Genomic DNA, 7,713 nt, shown 5'->3' with positions numbered 1-7,713 from the left:
AGCCGGTCAAGTTGCTGAGTGTCTAATTTGGCTTAAACCTCCAATAAATTGCATGTTTATGGAAAAAAAAGGAATTCAGATTCAAAGTAGGGTCAATGGGTATGTACCAATAATTGTCTTCCGACATTTCATGGACGTATTTGACGCCAGTTTCGGTAACTCATTATTTGCCCGTAGAATGTGCCATTCTACAATGGCAAAGACAGTTCCTTGAAATTTCTTCGATGCTTAGCGGTATCAAGCTAACGTCACATGGTATCCTCAAAGACAACGATCCGATGCTTGCTAAGGATATATGCTGCTTTTTATTGACTGTCTTTCACGCCAACACCATAGCGAGCTGCCCAGTGAATGCGTTTGGTATGAATCGCTCTTCCATTAATCTCTGTGCAACTTGGTTCACTGAGTATGTGGCACTGTGTGCACGGAAAGAGTGTGAATAATTTGGCGCGGTGCTGGCACGCACCGGCGCGACGCACTTCACATCTCGGAGGCAAGGAACGGACTTTTCAGCAGCACAACTAAACAGTGAAGCGTGTCCAAAATCTAGCGCGAGGAAGAAGTCCGGTTGCCTTTCTCAGCCTTCCACACGCCCCGGTGTGCCGCGTATCTAGAATTCCATGCGCAGGCTTCCAGGCGGCAATGCTAAGTTGTGCCGAGTGTTCAAAGAGCAGCGCAAAAAAGGAGTCCCGCTGCACTAATTGCCGCATAGACAACTTCTTTACACGGTGGAAATATGTCGTGTCCATATATTGATTCAATGATAAACGCATTACCGACAGCAATCCTCGCGAAATGGGGACGGCCAAATTTTCATAAGCGAAGGCAATCACTCAAAGGCCAAAAGTGGCTGAAGTTGCAGGGATTCTGTGGGGCATAATATCGTTTTTCTTTTGCTAGCACTTGCCGCTTAATTTTTCCCATGCTTTTGTTATAGTTGTGCAGCAGCAGCACATCAGCAGTCAAATAACGAACAGTGATTACCCTGTTTACTTATTTCATCGCGCCGCCTAATTTTTCACCGTTATCGACTGTCCTTTAATTTTATTCGCACCAATTCCGCAACGCTCATGGTCCCCTCGTTATCTGCCCGGCGCATTACATGGCCTATACAGCTCAATATTTACACCAAAGCTGTTTATGGCTAGCTAAGGTTCCGTGTACTTTTGTACTGCGTCTGCAAAGACCGTGGGACGATCCCGGAAGTACTGCGATAACGATACGAACCGCGTGGGAATTGAAGCAAGCGATAGGCACTCCGCATACTTGCAAACATAGATTGAATATCTTGGGTCCGATTGGAACCCGCATCAGATATTAAGCTGATAAAAACAGATACTACATTTCGTCCCGCGTCTACCATGACTACGTTCGCGTTGCCCTCTGTTTGTCGGCGTTCCAAGCGCTTGCGTATCTACTTTCCTTCCGCTCTACCGTGGTGGCGGTCCCGTCGACATCACGCGTGTCTAGTTTCCTACGGGTCCTCGAGGCGGTCCCGTCGTCCACGCAAATGTATATAAAATTCAGGGTAAATGACTTCGTACCTTTGTTGCAAATTCTGTGTCACATCTCTGTCATGGGCTAAACAGCTTCCCTGGCAATGCACCTTTACAGTGTAGCAGGGTTCATAATTTATTCTCCTAATGTCAACTAGAATAAGGTCATTCCCGCTTGCTCCTTGATCCAAAATTTTTTCTTTCTGTCTCTTACCGTTCATCATCATCATCATCATCATAATCATCATCATCAGCCGGGTTACGCCCACTACAGGGCAAAGACCTCTCCCATACTTCTCCAACTACCACGGTCATGTACTAATTGTGGCCATGTTGTCCATGCAAACTTCCTAATCTCATCCACCCACCTATCTTTCTGCCGTCCCCTGCTACGCTTTGCTTTCCTTGGAATCCATTCTGTAACACCTAATCACCATCGGTTATCTTCCCTCCCCATTACATGTCCTGTATCCGCAGTTGTTGCTCAGGGGCTATGGTGTTGGGCTGCTGAGCACGAGGGGGCGGGATCAAATCCTGGCCACAGCGGCCCCATTTCGATGGGGGTGAAATGCGAGAACATCCGTGTGCTTAGATTTAGGTGCACGTTAAAGAACCCCAGGGGGTCGAAATTTCCGGAGTCCTCCATTACAGCGTGCCTCCTAATAAGAAAGTGGTTTTGGCACGCCAAACCCCACAATTTAATTTAATTTTTAATGACATGTCCTGCCCATGCCCCCCTCCCATTTCCTTTTCTTGATTTCAACAAAGATGTCATTAACTCGCGTTCGTTCCCTGACCCAATCTGCTATTTTCTTATCCCTTACCATTACACCTAACGATTTTCCTTCAGACACTGTGAGCGCGGTTTTTCACTTGTGCTGGGCCTTTTCTTTTGACTTTTCTGCCCCATATCGTACCTGTGGTGGAATGCAATGATTGAACACTTGCCGTTTCAATGGCAGTACTGAGCTCGCAGGTAGGATTTGATAACCCATTCTTATTGTTCTATATATTACCTCCTCGTAATGAGAGTTCTCTGCGTGTAATTGGTCATGATAAACATGCTTCTGTACACAGTGTACAGGCTGATCGGAGATCATGGATTCTTTCCTTGCCAGGCTAATGAGCAGTGCCTTTGTAATGTGCGTAATTACCTGCTACCTTATTCTGGCATTTTCTGGGCTAAGTTCCTTCGTCGTTTGGTGCGACGCGTCAACAGTATAGCTAAAAAGGTCTATGTCGTCTGCAAGCCAAAGGTGATTGATATATTTGCCTTTCATCATGAGTCCTTAGCTTTCTCAGCCTAATAGCTTGAAAACTTCTAAGCATCAAGTGAATAACAGTGGAGAGATTATAGCTACTTTTTGAGCCCTTTCGGGATAGTACTTTTTCTACTTTTTCTAGATTTCTCCATGACTTGAAGGATGGCATGAAAGACACATATTGTAGAATATTCCGTCCTGAAGCCAGCCCGTTCTCCTTGTTGATTTAAGCCAAGTGTGGCTCTCATTCTGTTCGAAATGACACTGGTGAAAATTTTATACTATAATGAAGCAAGCTAAACGATCTCTAACCTTTCATTTCTTTAAGGTATCCCTCCTTATGGATTAGCATAATTTTTGCATTCTTCGAGCTTTCTGGTACACTTGATTGTTATAGAGGGGAAGGGGGTGATGGAACTAGAAAATTTACACACACACATTTTAAACAGCTACCGCAAGGAAGGACTCATTGGAGATCACTGGGAGACGCTTTTATCCTGCAGTGCACTTCATGGTAACGATAATGTTGATTCCACCGTTTATGCAGTTACACTAAGTAGATTTAAAGCCAGCTTTTTTGATTGGCCTACTTTGGGTTCAATGTGTCGGTTAGTACCACACATAATAATTATAGCCCATATAAAAGTTTTGCAGTTAGGTTAATATTATTTTGAAACAATAATTTCAGGACGAGGTGGAAACAAAGTAAAATTGTTGCATAGTGTGACCCCAAGCACATTTCAGTAGCTTAAGTGGCGTCATTTGAGTTGAGCACAGAAATTATTGTCACAGTGTATCAGGCGACTGTTTTCCTACCCTTCATTGTAAAACGTGCTCATATCAGCCATGTTGCCCACTTCTAGAAGATACCAAAGTTATAGATGGGGATAAGCTGCATGTGTAAGGCTAATAATAGAAACGGAGCGGATCATCTAGGTCGCTTCCCAAAGCATCAGCAAACCATGACTGTCATTGTCCGCGAGAGAGTTGTCCGCGAAGCCTCAACCGCATTTTCCGTATGTCATTTAGATTTTCTTGTGTTGTATGGGTTTTAGATGTTTCCTTGCCATCATGGGCGTAAGTGCATTCTTATGGTTGCTATCATAGTGTGCACGTTGTTTTTTTGGGGTATAAGTATGACCGATCCCGGAAGTAAAATTTTCGTTGTTGATAGTTGGCGCTTGCCTTCGTCTTTGTCTCTTCTTGTGCGCTTGTTTTGTTGCGCTATACAGATACATTTCAATGGCGTATACAAGTTTTAGTACACCTGCGTATATCAGGAGAGTAGAAACTTTGGCTTGTTATGAATTTTTGACAACCAGACGCGTTTCACACAAATACAGGGGCAGAGGCAACACCACAGCAGTGAACTTGGAACTTTATTAGAAAACGGCGCAATATATATGCACATATCTCGGAGCAAAGTATCAATTGTGCATGTGAACAAACAATTTACCCATCCGACCCTTAAGTATATTTCTAAAAAAAACTGTATTTCGTTAGAACTGTCTAATAAAACGTGTAAGGACATTGAGTTTCTCAGATTAGACCAAAGGCTAAAATGCCGAATTCATAGATCGTTCACAGGCACAATGCACATTTTTCCCCATTAACACACCTGCTTGATATTGTAATCATTTACGATAAAGCGTTTTCAAATGTAGCGGTGGTATCATCTCTGGCTTGTTTCTGTTGTTGCCCCTGCGCTCTTTTTGTTTTTGCGCCTATACAAACTCAATGCTGACCGGGTAAACTGTGTTTGACCATACTTCTCTTCTGCGTAACCAAAAAAAAATTATCACTTCATAAAGCTTGTGAATATTATGTCAGCTTATAGGTATCTACCTATTTCAACCGTACCTTTAAGCTGATGGTTCGCCTGTTCCATCATAGGTACAATGAATTACACAAGGGTAGATAAAAGGCTGAAATATATTAACACATGCATCGGCTTTTATCTGCGTACACCTCTCCTGACCATTCATCTCGGGACAAACATTCCTTTAGCAGTTGTGGGAACAGTATAGTGCATAAATGTCTTTCTCCTAAATCATCCTCGAGGCTCAGGTTCGCCAAAATTTTACCTATCAATATTTGCTCTAACTCATACTTATCAAATTTTTAGTGAGCCGACGTTACTCGGACTCAGGCTTACAAAAATTCTACTCGGGCAGACTCACATCAAGTCTGCCTTGCAGATTCATCTGAGTCCCAGTTAGCTGACTCTGAAATGAGTCCAACGACCTGTGTAAACATAACTTTGTAATAAATTTGTCAACTTCTCACTGCCTACTTCATCAGAGAAACACGACCACTGCGTCAATGTTTCGCCTCACCTCTATTCCAAGGAGAGCATTCAATTTGCATCATTGTTTTCGTGAGACTGTTGGCTACCTTGATTATTACTTTGTGGCCTTAATTTGCATATATTAACACAACGTCCAATGAATGTATGGAGTATAATGTCTTAGAAACACTTATATCAATGCAGTTATACTGCTGATAGCCGGATACCGGCACATCCACAAAACAGGACGTACACGAATGCTAAATATATGTAACTTCTATTCTGACAGACCTAAATTGTCGATATCTAACACCTTTAATTTGGCCTCTTCCAACATCTGACAATGTATAAATTATGAAATTCACAAAGGAGAACAATTTTATTTCATTGCTGTTTGCATATATTCACGAAGAAAGCAAGTTCAAAGGCTTACAGATATGCTCAATGGTTAAGACTTACCCGCAGAACAATATCCAGTATGCTATGGACATTCAAGAAGCCATCCGACGCCAAGGCACACAATTAGATTCCATTGTGTTGAGCATTAGGCTAATGCAGGCAGCTCAAGCAGATAAAACATCTGCCATTACAGTACATTAGACAATGCCAGGCCAGATTGAACAATGTTTCTTTGTTCGAACGTTCCTACTTTGGTGAATTAATTCATTCCGAAATGTAGTCTGCGTTGCGTATTCACACAATAAACATTTATGGTTTCGTACGGGGTTAGTGTTTGCTCTCTTGGGTTGGTGCTTGCTTATTCATTTGGTGCAATAATGCGGCTAGTGGCAGGTACCGTTTATGCACAAGTTCAAGCAACAGTCACACGTCATTTTTTTCAGTGAAACTGGCGCTAAGCACTGGTAGCGCGAGGATCTCACTGTGCTGGCATTACGACTTCACTGGAGCTGAACATCGAATACTGCCTATGCGTTAAGTGTAGCTATATGGGCTTGCTCATGGGTCATCTTCGAATTTCTTGTAACGTAGGCGGAATGAAAGGAACACAAAAGACACCTGAGCCAATACGCAGTTTCCCAGCGGCCCTGATGGGCCTCTGGGAGACTCACCTTTTTTTTAGGTGTATCTGGCTCCTGGAGTCGACACGAATTTTGATCTGGAACGGCCCGCCCTCGGTCTGGAGAGCGAATGGGAGCGGGACTCGGGCTCCATGGACGGGAAATCTTCAGATTGAAGGGCTGAATGCTGTGCTCCTCAGCGTTCTCCGAGGCGTCTTCGTATAACTGACGACATTTTGCATCTCGAAGTACAATCTTTGTCAGCTGTGGGGTGGGGTCCACCACAGAACGTGCACTTGGGTGTACACTGATGATCTTGATCTGGGTTACGAGCTCCTCAGCCCTGGCAGATCTTGTTATTAGGGAACAGGCGAATTTCCATGCGGTGCCCGAGACGGCCGCACTGGTGACAGATACCGATCTGCTTGCGGTACTGGGAACATGGGATGAGTGTTACGCCTTACCGAACCATGTATGGTACGTCCGGTCCATCAAAGACAATCACTGATGTAGATCTTTTTTTGCTTGCTTACGTGGGTATGAGCTATTGCTTAAGGCGGTATGAGCCGTTCACTGCCTTACGTGTCGGACAAATGTCTCTTTGCGTATGGATAGGAATGCTTACGCATTTAATTACAGATCAAACGAGAATTTAAGTGGGTACTTATTGACACGTGTACTTGTTTATCTTTCACAGGTGACGCCTTTTCACCGCTCAACAAATGTTATCGCCCAGCGCAGCTACCCGGAAACAATGTGCTAGTAACGGTCAATAACACAGTAGCAAACTGTTAATTACGAAATTAACTCTTCATGGGGCGAAACTGTGCCCAAAAAAGCAAGTTACACTCAAAGAAGGACGATAGTAGCGAACCCCGCCGGCGATCGTCGAAACCTGATCAGCGTGTCAGGCGTGTCGGCTTTTACACATCAGTCATTGCTGGCTCCAGAGTAATCTGTGATGCCGCCATGTCTTTCAGACATGGGGGCACCACGGAAATTCTGCAATTTCTACACCATTCGCGTCGCACGTACGTGCAATCAGATTACAGAAGGTTCGGTGAGAGGAGACATCGGAAAGAATCATCGATTATATTCCAGAAACGTCTGGTACACGCAGGCATGTCCCGCCCTGGGCGACAACATTTATTAGCCGGTGAAAAGCGGTCGCCGATGAAAGATAAAGAAGTACACGTTTCCCTATCGTCACTCTTGTTTTATCAACACTATCCCCGCAAAAGTTATATGACAATTGGCCGTTAAGACGACTATAATTACGCCGAGTTTCACTTACTTTTCAGAATTAGGTAGTGCACACTTCAGGTGTGAAAGTTGTGGAATTACCGTCTGCTTGCAATACATTCGCTTCTACAAGAGGAAAACGAGGAGACCCATGTTTGTCCGATACAATCCTAGTTCTTCCAAGTTTCATTATGCTAATTAACTAAGAAATATGCTAAATTGCAGATTCCAAATAAACGTGCTTTCTTTTGGGCACTCCTTTGCACTGTGCCTCGGTCAATCGTGTTTTATTTCGTGCACTCATTTGGCTTTGCTGTACAGCCAAGTTAACACCATGCATTGGGGGGCATTTGGGAGCACAGCGACATCGCCGCTGGCATTCCGCCTTCACAGAGCGGGCTGGCGAT

General features: G+C 44.0%; 1 non-coding gene across 1 annotated transcript; it reads right to left on the bottom strand.

The window, feature by feature from the left end:
- Positions 1-1,183: 1,183 nt before the first annotated feature.
- Positions 1,184-1,372, bottom strand: LOC142573441 (U2 spliceosomal RNA). The gene has a single exon (XR_012826318.1). It is a non-coding gene; the product is annotated as a U2 spliceosomal RNA (small nuclear RNA).
- Between the last annotated feature and the right edge of the window lie 6,341 nt (positions 1,373-7,713).

The sequence above is a fragment of the Dermacentor variabilis genome, chromosome 2, assembly GCF_050947875.1.
Source record: "Dermacentor variabilis isolate Ectoservices chromosome 2, ASM5094787v1, whole genome shotgun sequence".
Lineage (NCBI taxonomy): Eukaryota > Metazoa > Arthropoda > Arachnida > Ixodida > Ixodidae > Dermacentor > Dermacentor variabilis.
Note: the sequence above shows the minus strand (reverse complement) of the source record. Positions and strands in the feature narration are given on the sequence as shown.